Raw genomic sequence first — 21,467 nt, forward strand, 5'->3', positions numbered from 1 at the left:
AGTAAGTATTTCTTCAGGCGAACAAAAATCTCTGCTCTCTAATTAATTTACTGTGTGAGGAAATGTAGTTCAAAGTCACACTCATAAACTCTAAAGTTTAATTTCTGCACACCACGCTGGCCTTTCATCTTGCTTGCACGTGCCATCTTGTGCTTGTTAGACTTTGGGATTTTACACCATAAGGTTCACAGATCATAGGGTTATACAGGAGGCATGTATAGGCATGTACCCATGCCCTGCATGTCCAGGTTAGGGGAGCCTTCAGGGACTAGTCTGGTGGAACACGGCTTGCCCCAGGCCCAATTTGCCTCCCTGAGGCAGGCTTGGACCACCGGAACGAGCTGTTTGGTGGGCACCATCTGTGAAGAGAATCTCCTTCCGTCATAGGCTACCCTATTGTTAGCCTGGCTAGGCGGATCATTTGACCACTCAATGTTGAGCTTGGCCGCGGCCCGCCTACAGATGTGCAGAAGCAGAATTCCCTAAAGGGAGAAAGATACTCCTCACACAGGTCCGCTGTGAATGCCTGAGAGGCTCCCACCACTCCATTCCTGTGTACGCAAATGCAAGTGAGACTGCTATTGTACTCAGCCTCATAATCCCCTGCCTCCCCTGAGACTATGTCATCAGAAAGTGAAGGGAGAGAGTCGAGGTTGTCCATGATCTCGCCCCAGATGGGTTGGGTCAAACGCTGGTGCTTTTCTTCAGTGGGTGGCTTGGAAGCCGGAGCAGGAGCTGTCTTTTTAAGCCTCCTTCTCCAGCTAGACTTTGATAGTGCCCTGCAGTACATACAGGACTCTAGTAAGTTGAGAGCCACCTGAGCATGTTCATGCCCCAAGCAGGCAAAACAGACAGGATGCAGGTCCTTCTCCGAGATGCGAGAGCCACAAGGGAAGATGGCTCGAGTGCCTGGCCCCCAGATCAGGGAAGTAAGTAGACATAACTCTGGTGGTTTTGTGAGCCAGGTTATGCGAGTGCTTCTGGAAGCTTGAAAGTACAGCGTGTCTAGCTAGTAGCAGCTGAGTGTGCTAACGCTTGGCTGTAGTAGCTAAGAATGCTACCAAGAGCCGGTAGAAAGAGCTAGAGGAAGAGCTCTAAGCATGTACTGGCCGATGTTAGCTGTGTAGGTAGTCCCGGCATTTGCTAACTATCATTCACCTAGTGGGCCATATAGCCTAGCTATTGCTAAGTCTTTAGTGAGCTAGCTAGATTAGCTTTGCCTTGCAGCATGGGATAACCACATTTTAAAAGACTCCTCTGTCTCGTCTACCGTGGTGGGAACAAAGCAGCACGAAGCAGGTAGCTAACTGGGCTAGAGAGGCGAAGGCTAGCCGTAGCGCTAGTTTCGACTGGAGACTGAGAAGAAAACGTTCCTTTAGGTAAGTGTGCTCAGTCCTCATGACGAGAAGCTCATGTCCTACACTGAACAGGTCACAGTTAAGCAGTTGTTCAAGTCGTGCTGAGGAGCGACAGCGTGCTTGCCTTCTCCCTAAGGAAGAAAACGATAATGAAGTAGAGGGCAGGACCGTGGCACCAAAGATTCTTTGTAACTAAACCAAGATAGACCACACCTTGTCATTTCAAACGGGAACAAATGAGTCATAGTGGGAAGAACAAGCAAGGAGATGGGCAGAGCCAAACACGAGCTAGCGAGATCCTATTGGGGTGTTCTAGCATACATTTGCATATTTCTGTTTGGGAACGCCTACTCCGTGAAGTGTGCATGTGCAATAACTCAATTTGCCTTTGCACTCCTTCTAAGCAATGTCATTTTTGGAAACTTTGGCAAAGTGTAAAGTTTACAAAACTTAATCCACTCTGTTCATAAGAGATTCTACTCTTGGGAACAGAAAACTGTATTGAGATCAAATGTTTCATCGATGAGAAAAATGTGCAGAATGTCGGCCAAAATCGATCTCATTCCATCTTCTCCCACTGCCGGCCACTGGGCTACCTCTCAATACCATATTTGGTATTGTAAAGAATGGTGCCTTAGGAGATGGCTGCCATTTTACGATTGCGTAACCAGTTGTGCTATTGTGTATTTTTTTGCGTTATTTGTAACTAATTTTGTACATAATGTTTCTGCCACCGTGTCTTATGACTGGAAGGAGCTTCTAGATATCAGAACAGCGATTACTTACCCGTACTGGAGGAATACTTTTTCTTCAACGAGTCGGATGGGAATAATTTACATCAGACGCCCGACAAGGCCCTCATCCCCGTCATTCGTAGGAGGAGGAGATGGAGGTATCGCGGACGAAGGTCCAGGTGCCTTGTTAGGATCCGTCGCCAAGAGGGCAATCTACCTTTACCATCAGTCCTATTAGCCAACGTACAATCAATCGATAATAAAATAGACAAACTATGATAATGTGTATCCTACCAACGGGACATTAAAAACTGTAATATCTTATGTTCCACTGAGTCGATGAACGATGACATGAATAACATATAGCTGTCGGGTTTTAAGCTTTTTCAGGCAGGATAGAACAGGGGCCTCTGGTAAGACAAGGGGTGACGGTGTATGTATATTTGTAAACAACAGCTGGTGCACGAAATCTAAGGAAGTCTCGAGGTTTTGCTCGCCTGAGGTAGAGTATCTCATGATAAGCTGTAGACCACACTATTTACCAAGAGATTTTTCATCTGTATTTTTTGTAGCTGTCTATATACCACCACAAACCGATGCTGTTACTAAGACCGCACTCAATGAGCTGTATACGTCCATAAGCAAACAGGAAAAAAACTCTAGACCACCTTTACTCCACACACAGAGACATGTATAAAGCTCTCCCTCACCCTCCATTTTGCAAATCTGACCATAATTATATGAAAGCAGGAAGCACCAGTGACTCGGTCAATAAGGAAGTGCTCAGATGAAGCAGATGCTAAGCTACAGGACTGTTTTGCTAGCACAGACTGGAATATGTTCCGGGATTCTTCCGATGGCATTGAGGAGTACACGACATCAGTCACTGGCTTCATCAATAAATGCATCGATGACGTGGTCCCCACAGTGACTGTACGTACATACCCCAACCAGAAGCCATGGATTACAGGCAACAGCCGCACTGAGCTAAAGGGTAGAGCTGCCGCTTTCAAGGAGCTGGACTCTAACCCGGAAGCTTATAAGAAATCCTGCTATGCCCTCAGACGAACCATCAAACAGGCAAAGCGTCAATACAGGACTTAGATTGAATCGTACTACACCAGCTCTGACGCTCAGTGGATGTGACAGGGCTTCCAAACTATTACAGCCTACAAAGGGAAGCACAGCCGTGAGCTGCCCAGTGACACTATCCTACCAGACGAGCTAAATTACTTCTATGCTCGCTTCGAGGCAAGTAACACTGAAGCATGCATGAGAGCATCAGCTGTTCCGGACGACTGTGTGATCACGCTCTCCATAGCCGATGTGAGTAAGACCTTTGAACAGGTCAACATTCCCAAGGCCGCAGGGCCAGACGGATTACCAGGACGTGTACTCCGAGCATGTGCTGACCAACTGGCAAATGTCTTCACTGACATTTTCAACCTGTCCCTGACTGAGCCTTTAATACCAACATGTTTCAAGCAGATCACCATTGTCCCTGTGCCCAAGAACACTAAGGTAACCTGCCTAGATGACTACCAACCCGTAGCACTCACATCTGTAGCCATGAAGTGCTTTGAAACGCTGGTTATGGCTCACATCAACACCATTATCCCAAAAACCCTAGACCCGCTCCGATTTGCATACCGCCCCAATAGATCCAACACTCAACACTGCCCTTTCCCACCTGGACAAAAGGAACACCTATCTGAGAATGCTATTCATTGACTACAGCTCAGCGTTAATCACCATAGTGCCCTCAAAGCTCATCACTAAGCTAAAGACCATGGGACTAAATGCCTCCCTCTGCAACTGGATCCTGAACTTCCTGACGAGCTGTCCCCAGGTGGTAAGGGTAACAACACATCCGACATGCAACACAGGGCCCCTCAAAACGGGGCCGCCTCAGGGGTGCGTGCTCATTCCCCTCCTGTACTCCCTGTTCATTCACGACTGCATGGCCAGGCACGACCACAACGCCATCATCAAGTTTGCCGATGACACAACAGTGGTAGGCCTGATCACCAACAACGAGGATACCGCCTATAGGGAGGAGGTCAGAGACCTGGCCCATGTGGTGCCAGGACAACAACCTCTCCCTCAACATGAGCAAGACAAAGGATTGTGTACTACAGGAAAAGGAGGACCGAGCACGCCCCCATTCTCATCGATGGGGCTGCAGTGGAGCAGGTTGAGAGCTTCAAGTTCCTTGGTGTCCACATCACCAACAAGCTATAATGGTCCAAACACAGTAAGACAGTCGTAAAGAGGGCACAACAAAGCTTAATCCCCCTCAGGAGACTGAAAAGATTTGGCATGGGTCCTCAGATCCTCAAAAGGTTCTACAGCTGCACCATCGAGAGCATCCTGGTTGCATCACTGCCTGGTATGGCAACTGCTCGGCCTCCGACCGCAAGGCACTACAGAGGGTAGTGCTCACGGCCCAGTATATCACTGGGTCCAATCTTCTTGCCATCTAGGACCTCTACACCAGGTGGTGTCAAAGGAAGGCCCGTAAAATGATCAAAGACTCCAGCCACCCTCGTCATAGACTGTTCTCTCTGCTACCGCACGGCAAGCAGTACCGGAGCACCACATCTAGGTCATAAAGGCTTCTTACCAGCTTCTACCCCCAAGCCATAAGACAGCTGATCAAATGGCTACCCAGACCCCTCTTTTACGCTGCTGCTACTCTCTGTTTATTATCTATTCATTGTCACTTTAACTCTACCTATGTGTACATATTACCTCGACTAACCGGTGCCGCCACACATTGACTCTGTACCGGTACACCCTGTAATATAGCCTCGTTGTTGTTATTTTACTGCTGCTGTTTAATTATTTGTTACTTTTACTTCTATTTTTTACCTAACACTTTTTTTCTTAATGTAAAGCACTGTTGGTTAAGGGCTTGTAAGTAGGCATTTCACTGTAAGGTCTACACCTGTTGTATTCGGCACGTGACAAATAACATTTGATTCGGTTTTGAAATGCAGGTGTTAATTTGATTTCTACATGCGAATGTACATTTTGAAATCATGATGTCATGTGGATATTAGACATTTTAATATTTTAGTGATTTAGATAATGTGAAAGTCTCATAGCATTTCTCAATCATTCTAAATACAAAAGTCATACGTATTTTCAATCATCAATTGCACTAAGTTAGGTTTGATACTGTGTGGCCTTTATCTGTCCTGTATAAAGACTGTAAAAAGTCCAGGATGACCCAGTTTCAGCCCACCTGTTTAATCCAACTATAGTGGTCTACTTTAAACTCTAGCATAGTAGGCTATTTGTGCCATATGCCAATGGTAAGGCATAATAGTTATTAACATAAAAAGCTAAGTCTGTCAGGGTAGTGATGCAATATCACAGTCCATTCAGTGATGGAAGCAAGTAGTAGTACCCCTTCATTTGATTAATTAATGGTTGTTGTGTAACCAAATAAGTAGCTGAACACACTTCATACGACTTGGTCCTGACACCAAAAAGGCCGTGCACATGATGCATGTTGCATAAATTGGAAACTGCAGCAGCAGATTACCTCGGTTGATAGCCTAGTACGAATTAATTGCTAATCGGAACTAGGAAACTCGGACATTCCCGATTTACTAACGTTTATTGAACGCGCCGTGTTCAATAAATTAGCAAATCGTTAATATCCGAGTTTCCTAGTTCCGATTAGCACGTGAACGAATATATAGTGAATGGCCGTTTTCGAGAGCATCAAAACGACTGCAGGCAACAGCCGACTGACTGATCTACAAATCATCTTGCATCATAAATAAAAAATAATTACCCATTGTAGATCAGTCAGTCACAATTTACCCATGATACATTTCGTGTTTGAGCCTCTCGAATACGGCCAATGTCGTCCATAATTTTACGCGATGACATTAGCGGGCTACGTTTCTATGGCAATGAGGGGATTCGATTATCTAGCCCGGCTTACCCCGGTTGGAGGAGTTTGTTCGGGTGAAAAGTGATTGCATTCGTTTTGGAACCAGCCAGGTAACCCCTTCAAAACTCACAGCGATATCGGCTCACAAGTGAGGTAGCCTAGGCTAGATTATGCACGTGGTGTAATGTACAATTCTGTGTTTTCACACGCTAAAGTTATTGCTTTTGATAAAAACGCTTTATCTGCCTTCCCAATGAAAACTAGTTTGAACATTTGAAAATATATTTGATGGAAAATAGATGTATATTTCTGGACGATGCACCATGCTGCTTTATTGACAACATGATTAGGCTAATATTCGATTTGAGAACGTCGCTCCTCCCTCATTGAAACTGAATATTACTTGCGGTGCTGGGTGCCTCCCTCCCCAACTGTAGCGAATCCGGATACAACGCGCTTGATTTAGTCACACCCTTTATCTCCTTTTAAGGTGCGACGAAGGCTGATGATGTAAATTGTGAGGTGTGTGGGTTGGAAAATGAAAACCAGCACAGAGAACACTTCGATGTCTTGCCCACAGAAATTGTGCCAGTTACATAACACTATTGCATGGTAGGAAGAGCAGTGTAAAAGCCGTTTTGTATTTCACGGATGCGCCTTTCATATTGGAATCGTCCCCTCGTTACTGCTTTACATGAGGTAAGTTCATGCATGACTTTTAGTCACTTACAGCAAGTTCAAGCGTAACCTACATTTAGTGGAGTGAGTGACATCTGGCTACGCGTAATCGAACGTTGAAGTTCCACTGATATGTCTGTGAATAATAGTCCACCGGTATGTTGCGTATACATGTTTAGTAGCCTAGGCCTGCCTATTGTTTTATGTTTCTCTCTTGAGCCTATAATGGTTTTATATTCGTGCATCAGTCCGAAAGGAACTTCCAGGTGATTTCGTTATTACTATAAGATTACTTAACATGACAGGCTACTAGACCAAGTGATGTATATATTATAAAAAAATTTCATCCAATATTTAGGAATGATAAAAGACTGCACGTTTTATATGTGTTGATTGTTGAATAGCCTGTAGCCTACTTTGAAATACAGTATGTGCTATCCTATGCTATCTGAGACAGACCATTGTCCAGGGAATTATAGTTTTGGTCCTATATCAAGTTCCTTTATTCTGAAAGGATGACAGTGAGCACACAGTCAGCAGAGCAGGCCTAACACAAATCAAAGTTATGTAGGTTAATCACTAAAATAGAAATATGCTCTTATGTAACTCATGACTCAAGAAGAAGCATGAGCCGATTGCAGTGACGTCATGCCCCAGATTTATTTATTAAAAGGAAAACTATCTAACCCTTGCTGCGCAGCAACGAAAGCTGTTCAACCTTATGTAGGGCTTTGATTGCGTGGTATGATTGATGATGATAATTGTGCCTCTCCTCAATTTCTTGAATATCAGACTATCTGAAATAGTTCAGATAAGGCAGCCTTAGGAAACTATGTTCTACATTTTTCTATAAGATAAATGAAAGTAGGCTACAATAGAGCAGAGCAGAATATGATAGAATACTTTATTATCCCCTGAGGATGTTATTTTGTACAGGTTAGACTACACAATCAACTCAGCAGGAGGTACAGTTACAGTCACATAGGCCTACATAGGACAGACAGTGTCACACAATACAAAGCAGAGGTAACAGTACATCAGACAAAAATATGCTCTTCAGATCATTTCAGTCATTTTTTGTAAAATAAAACTAGATAAATGTATTTTTGTGACTAGTATATGGGAGTCTTCTTATGAGGCAATCAAAGACATGCATCATGCCCTTCCTTCAAAAAATTAATATTCAAACCATTAATATTCAAAACATTGGCCTAATTCAGTCTGGATATGGATAGTACTCCTTCAGTCAAACCACATTACATTTTTGATGGCAAAAGGTTTGTCATCGTTTCATTACTGCCACACACTGCAATGATGTGAACCATTATTTTAAAGTCATTACATATTCAAGTTTCCATTTGCCTTGATTATGTTCCCTCTAAGCTGCTCGCGGGTACAGGACTGCCGCACAGAATAAATATCAGGCCACACAGAGAAGCAGAAGATTTGAACTTCAACTTTCTAGTTTTCCCCTTTAGTTAACGCTATCAACGTTTCCTTCCACTGGGGGAATTGCCAATATTAGCCACTTTCACTGCAACATACCGAAACAAAACAAACTATGCAAGAGATTTTCTTGTACAGTAGGCAGAACACACCTGAGTAAGATTCTATTGCAGTGACAGGCACAACTCAGCCCGTACTCTACAGACCAGTGTGGCAAAACCAATCAGAGCTTCAGTATCTCTATATGCAAATAGACTATTGCCATATATGGATCTGTGCCGTTTAGTTTGAACTGGACTGTGTTTACAGCATGAGTGGTCATGAGTAGATGTGCATTGCATGTAGCTAGTAAGTGAGCTATTAACCAGTTATAGATAATTTCTAGTCAGCATTGCGGGAGTGGTTGTTTCCTACAAGAGCACAAAGCGTGTGCATTTGTAGCCGTCTTTGAAAAGTCAGTCAGGTAAAGATAATTCTTTCTGTCTTAAGGGGCGGTGTTGTATTTTGAGACAGGCTGGACTATGCTAAGTAGCCAATAGGCAGAGGGTAGCATAATTTGTCTGATTCTCTGTAATAATGGTATGGGAATAATAATTAACTTTATTTTGTAAAGTGTTTTCTTGCATCAAACAACACATTTTCAGTCAACTTCTTTTCTGAAGGACAAGTGGGTAAACAGGTTAATGTCAAACCCTGAATATTCTTTCCAAAATTTCACAGAATGTAGGCCTACATTTAACACCACACATTGGCTGCTACTGTAGGCTGAATGATAAACAACTATTTCAATGTTAAAATGATGTTATGGGGTGCATTTTCTCCATTGTTTTTGATGGTAGACCACTCTGATAGGCCTACATTATGATCAAATAGCCACAGCAGCCTACTTGGCCACTGTTATAACTGTACTGTAACTTAAAGGAGATAGAGCCTCAGTGTTCACAGTAAACGTGCCAAAAGTTGCACAGAATTGTCACAACGTTCAAGTTTACACTCTGCAGACCAGACATTTGCTCAGTGGCAAAACATTTTTTGACGGAACATTGATTGTTAGCCTATGTTTTACTCATGTTAATCCGGTCTGTGATGTGGGTGGTTCCATGTGGTCAGGCTTGTGGAAGCCGCATTGAGGTGAGTTGAAGTAATGGTGGTGAGGTAAGAGTTTTTTACTGAACCAATCTGCTTGAGCTAGACTTTTAATGCAAGAGATATGCTGTCTGCCCTCAACTGGCTCCCATCTCCTTTTCCTCACTCATCTGCACATTTCTATCTACCGGTATCTGTTTCTCTCTGTATTTCATGCTCTTTCCATCCAATTCCTTTATTTTTATGGATAACACTGCCCTTTCACTCTGACTGTTTGGCTCAACTATGAGGTCTTCCTAGCAAAGCTGTGTCATGGCAGTAGTATAGAGGGTCAGTTCAAGCCCTGGTTATAAAGGTTGAAAACAAACAACAAGCCTTCACTTCAGTTTATAGCTAAAGTAGATGCAGCAAGTTCTGTGGTGATGCTATAAACTTTGCTTTCACATACCTCATTGACATCCTTTTATTTTATTGGAAGTGCGTTCAGATAGGAAGTGGGGTCTCTGACCCCTCCTTATGATGTAGAGGGTTTTCACGTCTCTTTGCCTGAAAAAAATGCAAATTTTTGACAGCACCCCATTTGATTTGAACAAAACCTTCCATACATACATGCCCATTGTAGAGTGCTCAGAAAGTGACTTTTTGGACCTGTATGCCAAAACATTCAAGAGATGAAGGTCCTCAAAGTAGATATATTTTGCATACCCCACCATACCGTGAGACAACCATGTCTTCATCACTGGAAAATATATATGGTTGATGTCATTTAGAAACTTACAAACAGGGTTGTCAAGCTATTTGATAATTTATTTTAAAGAAAATAAACATGGTCAATTATCTAAAATACATTTTTTTCAAGCAATGAACAAATAGTTTGACAACCCTATTGGTAAGCTTTTTCATGATATCAAACTCAACCGTTTATCTGTTCCTGTGATGAAGACATGGATGTCTCATGGTATGGTAGGGTATTCAAATGTGTCAACTCTGAGTACCTTTATCTCCTGAATGTTTTGGCATTCAGGTAAAAAAGTCCCTTACTGACTGACCACTTCTTCCATGGGCAAACATGTATGGAAAGTTTTGTTCAAATTAAAAGGAATGCTGTCAAATAGTGATTGAATTCAAATGGATTTACCCTGCTCTGTGAACGTTAGGTAACTGATGACATGTACGCCTCTGATGTTACAGAGCCTGCTGGAGGGAAAGTAGGTTACTGGGCCATGTCCTGCAAGCTTAGACTGAACACTAGTCAGAATATTGCTGGAGCTGCATTATGTGACTGGCCATCCACAAATGGAGCAGGTCCATGCAATAGGAAAGGCATCTTTGCTTGTGCTCTGTCCCTTTAAGAAAGACAGTCGGCTCTCCTCAAAGCTTCCGTGAAGGTTCAACTCATGTTGATTCATTTCAACTGCACACAATATAGATGAAACATGACTACAGGTTTATTTTTTAGGGGTCTGGAGATGAGTTTAGCCTTGAGCAGTGAGGATCGCACCGTACCATTTTTATTTCCATGATTTACCTGAGAATGCTTCTTTATGTACTCTCAATGAAACTGAGAGTGTCTGTATCGCAAAAGTTTTTTTGTTCAACTGCTATTATTGTGTTATTAGGTGTTTTTGTTAAAGAGAAACAACAAGCTTACCAGTGTGCTGTAGTTTTTCTTTTTAAAGGCAGTTTTATATCAAAGAAAATGTTCATTTTGTGAATTGACCTGTTAGCACTGTGAAACACAGTTGAACTCCTCTGTCAAGGTGCATTCTGAGAAATCAGTGAGGATGTAGCCTACTGCATGTGAATATAAAGCTCTCTGTCTCTCGTTCTGTATGCCAATATTCTATTCACTGACTCAGCCTCTGTCAGACCTCTGAGTTTTGGGTCACAAGGTCTCTACTTAAGGTTCAGCAGCTAGGCGCCAGATATCTAAACCATCTTACTGTGACCTACATCAGTGGCTCTGATTAGGCAGTGTATTCTGCTCGGCAGCAACTCAGGACAGAATCCAATCAAACCTGTACTGCTTTGCAGAGAAGTAGCAGAGCTCCAAGTGTAAGGTTATGAAACACATTCAGAGAATGATTCAGAATGGATTCAATCAGAAAGACACAGGTTAGATAAAGACTGTGCCCTGACCCTTTATGTCATGGACAGGTCAGGGAGAAATCCCAGTCTGAGAGCCAATCCGAAGAAAAGGATCTAACTCCAAAGATGCGATGGTTTGATTTGGGGGTGCCTGTTATCTGTAGTCCTCAACTGTCTGTCAGTTTGTACGGGAAGATAAGATGGAGCCAGGGTTAGCCTAGTTTCACAGGCCAGTAGAAGTCAATAGTTAGTGATTTGGGCTACATTTAAACCTTATATCTCTAGTAACTGATGTAAAATAATAAAGGCAGTCACCCTGGCAGTGCACAACTGTTATACAGCAAGCATCTATTTACTGTCCCCTTCTTCCATTGTGTTGTGCACCTTGTGTTTGTGCCATGTTTTTTTGGGACACCAAAAATGTCATGTCACATGAGTGTCAGCTGCACTGTGCCACATTCAATATCAACATAATAATGCCTCCCATCACCAACATCATGCATTTGATAGTTATTTTCCTGTCTCTTATGTCCTCAGGCAGTGACTGATAATACAGTGAACAAATACTTGTTTCCTGGGAAGTCGTTGTTATAGCAAAGAGGATATTTATTTCATTAATTTTTTGAAGGGGATCCCTAAGCCCTTCTTTTGGAACATAATTGGAATGGATGTAAGAGCAGTAATTAACACTTAACTACTGTAATGAGGTGACAGTCAAGTGTAATGCATCTGCCAACAGGATTAGATTATGACTGACTCGTAACCAGTCGTACAAATGATATTCTAGTGATTTTGGTGTCCTCTGCTGGGATAGGTTGAGGATACAACTATTGATCAGTTAAATAATTAGGTCAGTGTTAACACATCTGGAATACATGATTTATGTATCATTCCCATCGCTCCTTTTTTGAAAATGAAGTATAACAAAGATGAGATCAAGTTCTGCCAATTACCCCAGTTGAATAGGCCTGACAGGCATGACACGGCACAATTGGATCATGCTATGGATTACATTTGACATTTGAGTCATTTAGAACAACTCACAGCAACAATTACGGTTAAGTACCTTGCTCAAGGGCACATCAACAGATTATTCACGGAGGTGGCTTGGGGACACGAACCAGCAAACTTTCGGTTACTATCCCAACACTCTTAACTGCTAGGCTACCTGCCTAGTACAGCTTAGTGCTTGTCATATAAGCAAAAAATAGGCATTTCTGTTATCAGATAACCCATATTAATTTAACGGATCAAACCTATGGTGGAAATACAGATATGCAAATCTAGAGGTAGAAAGGCCTGACATGATAACCTAAATATGTCAGGTAGCTTGTGGTTCAGTATGTCATTAGGCACAGAATCCTGGTGATCCTGTGTGCTGTAGTAGTACTGTAGTATTCCTTGGTGTACTTGGTGGTGGCTTCATATGCCCAGTGGAACTATGTTGCACATGACTCTTGAGAGTATGTCTGGTATTCATGTCACCCTCTTTAACCTTCTAACTGTGACAGACAAAATGTTCAGCTCGGGTTATACAACTGCCAGTACAGACGTCATTAGCCTCTCTGCTGATGTCGCTCATCTCTGGGCCACAGCACACTGTCTTTGTACTTACTAGCTACAGGCAGAGACCTACTAGGGGCATGATTAAAGACACCAAATTGCTTTTTCCTTTTATGTTCCTTTCTTCCAGTTGTTCAAATGATAAGCATGTGTTGTGTGTCATGTAGCTTCAGTGGATCCATTGAAATTAGTTAGCAGAAATGGCACGCATACTTATTCCCAAAGGCATGCGTATTTACTGAATGTGAAACATTTACTAAGATAACATTACCAAGGGTTTTCCCCCTGCAGTGTTCATTTCTACCATTCAAACATTACTACAAAATCTATGGGCTAAAAAACCTAGCTAAAAAACATTAGCTCACATGGGCTAGTTGATCTGGACATTTCTGACAAGTTATAAATAGCTCTCTTAGGTATGCAATGACTGACATGACAAGTGGAAAACTGATAATTCACTACCCAATTTTGAAATTGCACCTTGCATTCTACTATTACAACTTTCAAGAATATTGCAAGTTGCCCCCCCGATCCCAAGCCCCACAGTTGGGAACCACTGGCCTAGATGACCTGGAATCCCCAGACAGATGGTGATCAGTGCAGCTGGTTCACGGTATCATAGAATAGACCTCTCACATAATGAGTCTAGTTAACTGAGAGGTGAACATACTTCAATCTGGATCTATTTTAATCCCCAACCATGTGCCAGACAGGGATGCCTTGTAGAGGGTCTATTCTTATGGCTGGTTGTAATAATCCTGGCTTTATCTGAGTCACCCAAGGCAAAAGGTCACAGTCAAGGATTTGGTGTGGCTACAGTGGTGCTCTCAGGGGAAGACCGTTTGGTTTCAGAATATGAGCAGTCCCAGCCCTTGTGTGAATGACTTAGATGTGATTCAGATCTTGTGCTCAGGGTTTTGGTTGTGTGTCTATTACTGACGTAATCATTTGTTTGTGTTATGGAATACTACAAATGCACATTTGGCGCTTCTCCCTGAATGTTTATCAAATGAGCAAATGTCTAAATCACTATACAGTAGAGTATAGGTATGACAACTCCCTAGTATGAACTAGATAAAAGTATTTCCACATGTTAATAACCCGTTTTAAATAATAAGGAAATTGTAAATGTAATTTTTACAAACCTTTACTCACATGTGGGTTCAAATGTTAAAGCTGTGCAAATTCTGTAGTAGAATCTTAGACAATATTTTGATTTAGGATATAGAGGCTGTGTCACGACTTCCGCTGAAGTCGGTTCCTGTCCTTGTTCAGGCGGCGTTCGGCGGTCGACGTCACGGGTCTTCTAGCCATCGCTGATCCACCTTTCTTTTTCCTTTTGTTTTGTCTTGTCTTCCTGCACACCTGGTTTACATCTCCTACTAATTTACATGTGTATTTAGCCCTCTGTTCCCTCCATGTCTGTGTGGGGTATTGTTTATTGTCAAGGTTGGTACGCTTCCGGCTGGTTTGCGGCAGGTTTTGTTTTGTACCCGTGCTTTGTGGCAGCTGGTACTTTGTACTTGGGTTTTGTACTTTGTGCTGCCTTACTTGTTCTTTGGGCATTTGTGTTGTGATGCGGTTGCGTTCTGTACTATGATTGCCAAAGTAAAGTGCTTTGTCCATTCATCTCTGCTCTCCTGCGCCTGACTTCCATGCACCAGCTACACCCACCATTGACAGGCGGTATGAAATTCTATTATTACAATGCTTAGAAGATGCTGTTACACCTTAACACTCTACTCTTAACATTGCTTGTATCTTGTATTATTTCTCATACACGTCGCTGTCACGTTCTGACCTTAGTTCTGTTATTATATCTTTGTTTTAGTATGGTCAGGGCGTGAGTTGGTTGGGTCGTCTATGTTCGTTTTTCTATAATTTGGGATTTCTGTGTTCGGCCTAGTATGGTTCTCAATCAGAGGCAGCTGTCAATCGTTGTCCCTGATTGAGAATCATACTTAGGTAGCCTGGTTTCACTTTTGAGTTGTGGGTGTTTATTTTCCGTGTCAGTGTTTGTGCCACACGGGACTGTTTCGTTTGTGTCGTTTATTCACGTTTGTTGTTTTGTATTTCAGTGTTCATTTTGATGAAACATTATGGACACTTACCACGCTGCGCATTGGTCCTCCGATCCTTCTCGCTACTCCTCAGAAGAGGAGGACGAGATCCATTACAGTCGCTGTGTATACATGTCAAGAGAGAGAGATATGTGTATGACTTGTTACCGTAAGTGTTTTTTTTGTTGCTGAAAAGCATTAGCTTTCCCAGACCAAACTAGAGGGAGTAAAAGGTAGGGCTGTCTCTGACAAAAAAAGGATTGGTCAACCGAGAGTTGTCTGTTCTTTCGTCCAATCGATCCTCACGCTGCAGCGCCTGACACTCCTGAAGTTGCCATTTGGAGTGCCAAGTTATCGTTCCATTTCTACTGATCTGCGTGCCAGTTATAATTTTCAATTGCACATTTTCATGGAAGAGTTTAATTTATAATAGTCTTCATATCTCTAAATCAATCTTATGTGGTTAATCAAAATTATATCTAAATGAAAATGCTTCAAATCTAAAAGTAATTTTCTTGCCATTGCCAATATGTAAAAATAGCCTACATAAAGCACCCCCTCCCCCCAAAAAAGATGTCCGCCCGCAGGTAAATATCCTGATAAAAACAAATATCCTATAAATCACATTGGCTCTGCATGGACTGTCTGCTATAAGGAACTTGAAACATTGTATCAACTATTATCTTGGTCTAGCCTGAAGATGCTAGTGCTAGCAAGTTTCCAGACAGACAAACACAGCTGTAGGCTATTTGCTCAAGGGATAAGAAGTAATCAGGTAGGTCTTTTTTTATGTCTTGTCCACCGAATCAGAGCATGACATTTTTTCCCCCTTTCATGTTGTGGTTATCGAAAGGGAGAGAGCTGGAAAGATTTTTCAAATAGGCTACATTGTGGAGCTATTGTCATTTCAATGGATGTAAAAACGGACTTTGTTTGAGGCGAAGAAAACATTACATTGAGAAGCTCCACAGTGATGGTGAGTTAAGACAATCAGAAATAGTATCAGATCCCCAAATGGGCACATTTATAAGCTTACATTTGCGCACAGGCCAAGTAGCCTAGGCCTACTTCTATGCGTAGCCAGGTGAGTGTCCTTACTCAAGATTGACAGAAGCGCTCCAAACTAAAGACAATGAATAAATTGACAACTCATACATGGAATTAAATAAACCCCCCCAAATTCTCACAAGTGTAGCCTAGGTTGTGCACTCTGCAAACAACGTGTCCACTCCTCAAGATTGACGACGGTAAGACTAATAATACTATATTGAATGCTTTAATAGAAATTACCGTAACCAAACAAACATTGTAGATGAGAAATGATGGTAATTAATGGTAAATGTACTACTGGTGAAACTGGTGTGCCATCCATGTGGCTTCCGCAATGGATTAGTCAACATAGACAGGTGTATATCAGACAGGTGTCTGACAGGTGTCAACAACAAAAAATCTTTGTCGACTAACCAACAGCCTATCGACTAAACAATTGACCAGTCGAGTAAATGGGGTCAGCCCTAGTATAAGGAGCTGTGTTAAAGAGAGACTGCTCCTAAAATGCAACTTCTTGTTTTGACAATGTCCTATGTCAGAAACATTTATTCTAGTATCAGAATTTACTACACAGTGTAAGATTTGTAGTTAGGATAATTTTGGTGATAAAGTATGTCACGGAATGAAGGGTACCATAACAGTTTTCTGTGGGTTGGGTTTATTTTAATCCTGCCTACATCTGACAGCACCGAAGTAACCATCAATTTGGAGCATAATTTGGTTTGACATCCGATATCCCTATGTGGCTATTTGGGGACCATAAGTAAATTACACAATGTACATAAGACACTATGTTAAAAAGGTCAATAGCTCTGAATTTCAATGACTAAAAACTTCAATGACTAGAAATTCATATACAAATATTGAAAGCATTTAATGAGACTAAAAGATGAGACTAAAAGATGGGCAACATTAAAATATTGTCCATCTTTTACATACCTAACTATACCCAGAGTGAGGCTACCCAAAGTCAAACCAACTTTGCCATGGTCGCACACCAGCCGGCTGAAGCTAACTGACTAAATAATTTGTCGAACTCTCCCTACCTGCGAACACACACGACACCAACAACAAACCACAACCCTGAAACCATGTCACGTTTGAATTCAGTCAGGGCCACTAGCATTTCTTAATGAACCAGAGGAAGTGGCGATGTCAGAGGAAGGCCCTATAAACTGTCAGCAACTCCAGCCACCCAAGTCATAGACTGTTCTCTCTGCTACCTCACAGAATAGCTTCTACCCCCAAGCCATAAGACTGCTGAACAGGTAATCAAATTGCTACTCAGACAATTTACATTGACCACCTTTATTATTTATTAATTTATCTTAATAGTTTTGCACTGACTTTCTTACACTGGCTCTGTGCACACTCATTAGACTCTACCCACATCCTCACACATACTACACTGACACACACACACACACACGCACTACATATGCTCACACACACAAAACACACACACACATGCATATTGATGCCACACACACTTTACACACGCTGCTGCTGCTACTCTGTTTATTATATATCCTGATTGACAAGTCACTTTTACCCCTACCCACATGTAAAGACTGTATTATCTCAATGACCTCAACTACCTCGTACCCCTGCACATTGACTCAGTACTGGTACTACTTGTTTATAGCTTCGTTATTGTTTTTACTGTGTTACTATTTCCTGTTTTATTTAGCAAATATTTGTCTTTTTAACTCTGTACTGTTGGGAATGGGCTTGTAAGTAAGCATTTCACTGTAAAGTCTACACCTGTTGTATTCCGAACGTGACCAATAAAAATGTATTTGATTTGTTTTTAAATCTAAAACGAGGCCAAATCTGGAAGTGCAGTAAACTCTTACACAATGAAGACAATTAGGTAGCAATTGACAGGAATGACACATTGGATCATATTTTCCATGGATAGTTTGTTCTGCTTTTCAAAGCCATTCCAGTATGCTCCACTCAGAGCTTCATCCGCTTCACCTTTAGATCTGAAATGTATTTAGTTGTATTATACTGATGGTGACAATGATGATGATACTTTGTCAGCCCAAGGTGTCTCTTCAAGGTATTGTAGCATAATCAAGGCCTTTCTGCAGCAAGGAATTCAATTAAAGATTTCAAATCAAATGTTATTGGTCACATACACATGGTTAGCAGAGTGTAGGAAAATGCTTGTGCTTCTAGTTCCCGACAGTGCAGTAATATCTAACAAGTAATCTAACAATTTCCCAACAGCTACCTAATACACACAAATCTAAAGGGGTGAATGAGAATATGTACATATAAATATATGATGAGAGATGGCTGAGGGGCATAAGCAAGGTGCAATAGATGGTATAAAATACAGTGTATACATATGATATGAGTAATGTAAGATATGTAAACATCATTATTAAAGTGGCATTATTGACAGTGCTATTGTTTAAAGTGATCAGTGATCCATTTATTAAAGTGGCCAGTGATTGGGTCTCAATGTAGGCAGCAGACTCTCTGAGTTAGTGACTGCTGTTTAGCAGTCTGATGGCCTTGAGGTCGAAGCTGTTGGTTGTTGTCCTTGATGATCTTTTTGGCCTCCCTGTGACATCGGGTGCTGTCTGTGTCATGGAGGGCAGGTAGTTTTCCCCCGGTGATGCGTTGTGTAGACCTCACTACCCTCTGGATAGCCTTGCTGTTGAGGACGGTGCGGTTGCCGTACCAGGCTGTGATACAGCACGACCGGATGCTCTCGATTGTGCATCTGTAAAAGTTTTTTTTGTCTGTGTGGGTGGACCATTTCAGTTTGTCTGTGATGTGTACGCCGAGGAACTTAACTTTCCACCTTCTCCACTGATGTCCCTTCAATGTGGATAGGGGGGGGGCTCCCTCTGCTGTTTCCTGAAGTCCACGATCATCTCCTTTGTTTTGTTGATGTTGAGTGAGAAGTTATTTTTCTGACACCACACTCCGAGTGCCCTCATCTCCTCCCTATAGGCTGTCTCGTCGTTGTTGGTAATCAAGCCCACTACTGTTGTGTTGTCTGCAAACTTGATGATTGAGTTGGAGGCGTGCATGGCCACGCAGCCGTGGGTAAACAGGGAGTACAGGAGGGGGCTGAGCACGCACCCTTGTAGGGCCCCAGTGTTGAGGGTGAGCGAAGTGGAGATGATGTTTCCTACCTTCACCACCTGGGGGGGGCCCATCAGAAAGTCCAGGACCTAATTGCACAGGGTGGGGGTTCAGACCCAGGGCCTCCAGCTTGATGATGAGCTTGGAGGGTGCTATGGTGTTGAATGCTGTAGTCAATGAACAGCATTCTTACATAGGTATTCCTCTTGTCCAGATGGGATAGGGCAGTGTGCAGTGTGATGGAGATTGTTGGGGCAGTATGCAAACTGAAGTGGGTCTAGGGTGGCCGGTAAGGTGGAGGTGATATGATCCTTGACTAGTCTCTCAAAGCACTTCATGATGACTGAAGTGAGTGGGCGGTAGTCATTTAGTTCAGTTATCTTTGCCTTCTTGGGCACAGGAACAATGGTGGCCATCTTGAAGCATGTGGGGACAGCAGACTGGGATAGGGAGCAATTGAATATGTCAGTAAACACACCAGTCAGCTGGTCTGCTCATGCTCTGAGGACGCGGGTAGGGATGCCATCTGGGCCAGCAGCCTTGCAAGGGTTAACACGTTTAAATGTTTTATTCAAGTCGGCCATAGAGAAGGAGAGGGGGGGTGCAGTCCTTGTTAGTGGGCTGCAACAGTGGCACTGTATTATCCTCAAAGCGGGCAAAGAAGGTGTTTAGTTTGTTTGGAAGCGTGACGTCGGTGTCCATGACATGGCTGGTTTTCTTTTTGTAGTCCGTGATTTCCTGTAGACCCTGCCACATACATCTCGTATCTGAACCGTTGAATTGCGACTCCACTTTGTCCTTGTACCGGCATTTCGCTTGTTTGATTGCCTTGCGGAAGGAATAACTACACTGTTTATGTTCAGCCATATTCCCAGACCTCTTTCCATGGTTAAATGCTGTGGTTCGCGCGATCAGTTTTTGTTTGAGTTTCTGCCTATAAGACGGTAGGAGCAAGAAGGCGTCATGGTCGGATTTGCTGAAGGGAGGGCGGGGGAAGGCTTTGAATGCATCACGGAAGTTAGAGTAGCAGTGATCGAGTGTTTTATCCCCTCGTGTAGTTCAATCAATATGCTGATAGAATTTAGGTAGCCTTGTTCTCAATTTTGCTTTGTTAAAATCCCCAGCTACAGTAAATGCAGCCTCAGGATATATAGTTTCCAGTTTACATAGAGTCCAATGAAATTCCTTGAGGGCCATCTTGGTGTCTGCTTGAGGCGGAATATACAAAGCTGTGATAATAACTGATGAGAATTCTCTTGGGATGTAATATGGCCGGCATTTGATTGTAAGGAATTCTAGGTCTGGTGAGCAGAAGGACTTGAGTTCCTGTATGTTGTTATGATTACACCATGAGTCGTTAATCATGAAGCATACACCCCCGCCCTTCCTCTTCCCAGAAAGGTGTTTATCTCTGTCGGCACGATGCATGGAGAAGCCAGGTGGTAGAACCGATTCCCGACAACATTTCCAGAGAGTGCCATTTTTCCGTGAAAAAGTGAATGTTACAATCTCTGATGTCTCTCTGGAAGGCAACCCTTGCTCAAATTGGACATTGGCGAGTAGTATACTCAGGAGCGGTGGGCATGTGCACATCTACGGAGTTGACCATGAGGCCTCTCCGTCTGCCCCTTTGTAGTTAAAATGTTTCTTAGATGGCCGTTGTTTTGGGTCGCTTCGGGAAAGTCGTATTCCTGGTCATAATGTTGGTAAGTTCACGTTGCTCTTATATCCAATAGTCCATCCCGGTTGTATATAATAAGACTAAAGATTTCCTGCGGTAACAATGTAAGAAATAATACATAAAAAAACAAAATACTGCGTAGGTTCCTATCGACTCGAAGCGAGGCGACCATGTCTGTTGGCGCCATCTAGCCTCCTCTCAGAGCTTGTGTGCACAAAATGTGAGCTGCATGGCCCTTCCACCCATGCCCTAGAATTGTTACCCCACATATCGGCTCACACACCACTTTAGATAATTGTCATAATATCAAAGATCATGTATTTTGCTCCTGAGCAGGATGCAATAAGAGGCCTGTTCAATGATAGGACTGAAAATGTCTTTCTTATTTTGTGGTGTATGCTTGGGAAGTTTGTTAAACGATAATGAATGTCAGAAATCTATGTAGTGTAATAGTGGACTATTTGAAATATTTCAAAGTTAATACAATTTATTTGACCAAACTACATTCATAATACTGTTATGTTTCTACGTTGAGTATTATTAATAGGAAAAGGAGTTTACACAGTCATTTCCATATAATTGTTGAAATGAATTCCCCCTGGTAGTTTAAGAATCAAGATCAACTGATCATTTATTCAAGTTGTACAGACATTTGCTTTAGGCACATTTCTTAATGAAACCATTTGATGAATTGATGTACCGGGCATTCAT

The 21,467-nt window shown here is 42.4% G+C and overlaps 1 protein-coding gene across 2 annotated transcripts in view; it reads left to right on the forward strand.

The window, feature by feature from the left end:
* The first annotated feature begins 6,538 nt into the window (after positions 1 to 6,538).
* LOC112250263 (neuronal PAS domain-containing protein 2-like) overlaps positions 6,539 to 21,467 on the forward strand; it is a 74,800-nt gene continuing 59,871 nt past the window's right edge. For both annotated transcript variants that reach the window (XM_024420258.2, XM_024420260.2), the window contains exon 1: positions 6,539 to 6,698. The gene's annotated coding sequence lies outside the window, so the exon portion shown is untranslated. The remainder of the gene's footprint in view (positions 6,699 to 21,467) is intronic.

The sequence above is a fragment of the Oncorhynchus tshawytscha genome, linkage group LG30 (genome assembly GCF_018296145.1).
Source record: "Oncorhynchus tshawytscha isolate Ot180627B linkage group LG30, Otsh_v2.0, whole genome shotgun sequence".
In the NCBI taxonomy this organism is placed as follows: domain Eukaryota; kingdom Metazoa; phylum Chordata; class Actinopteri; order Salmoniformes; family Salmonidae; genus Oncorhynchus; species Oncorhynchus tshawytscha.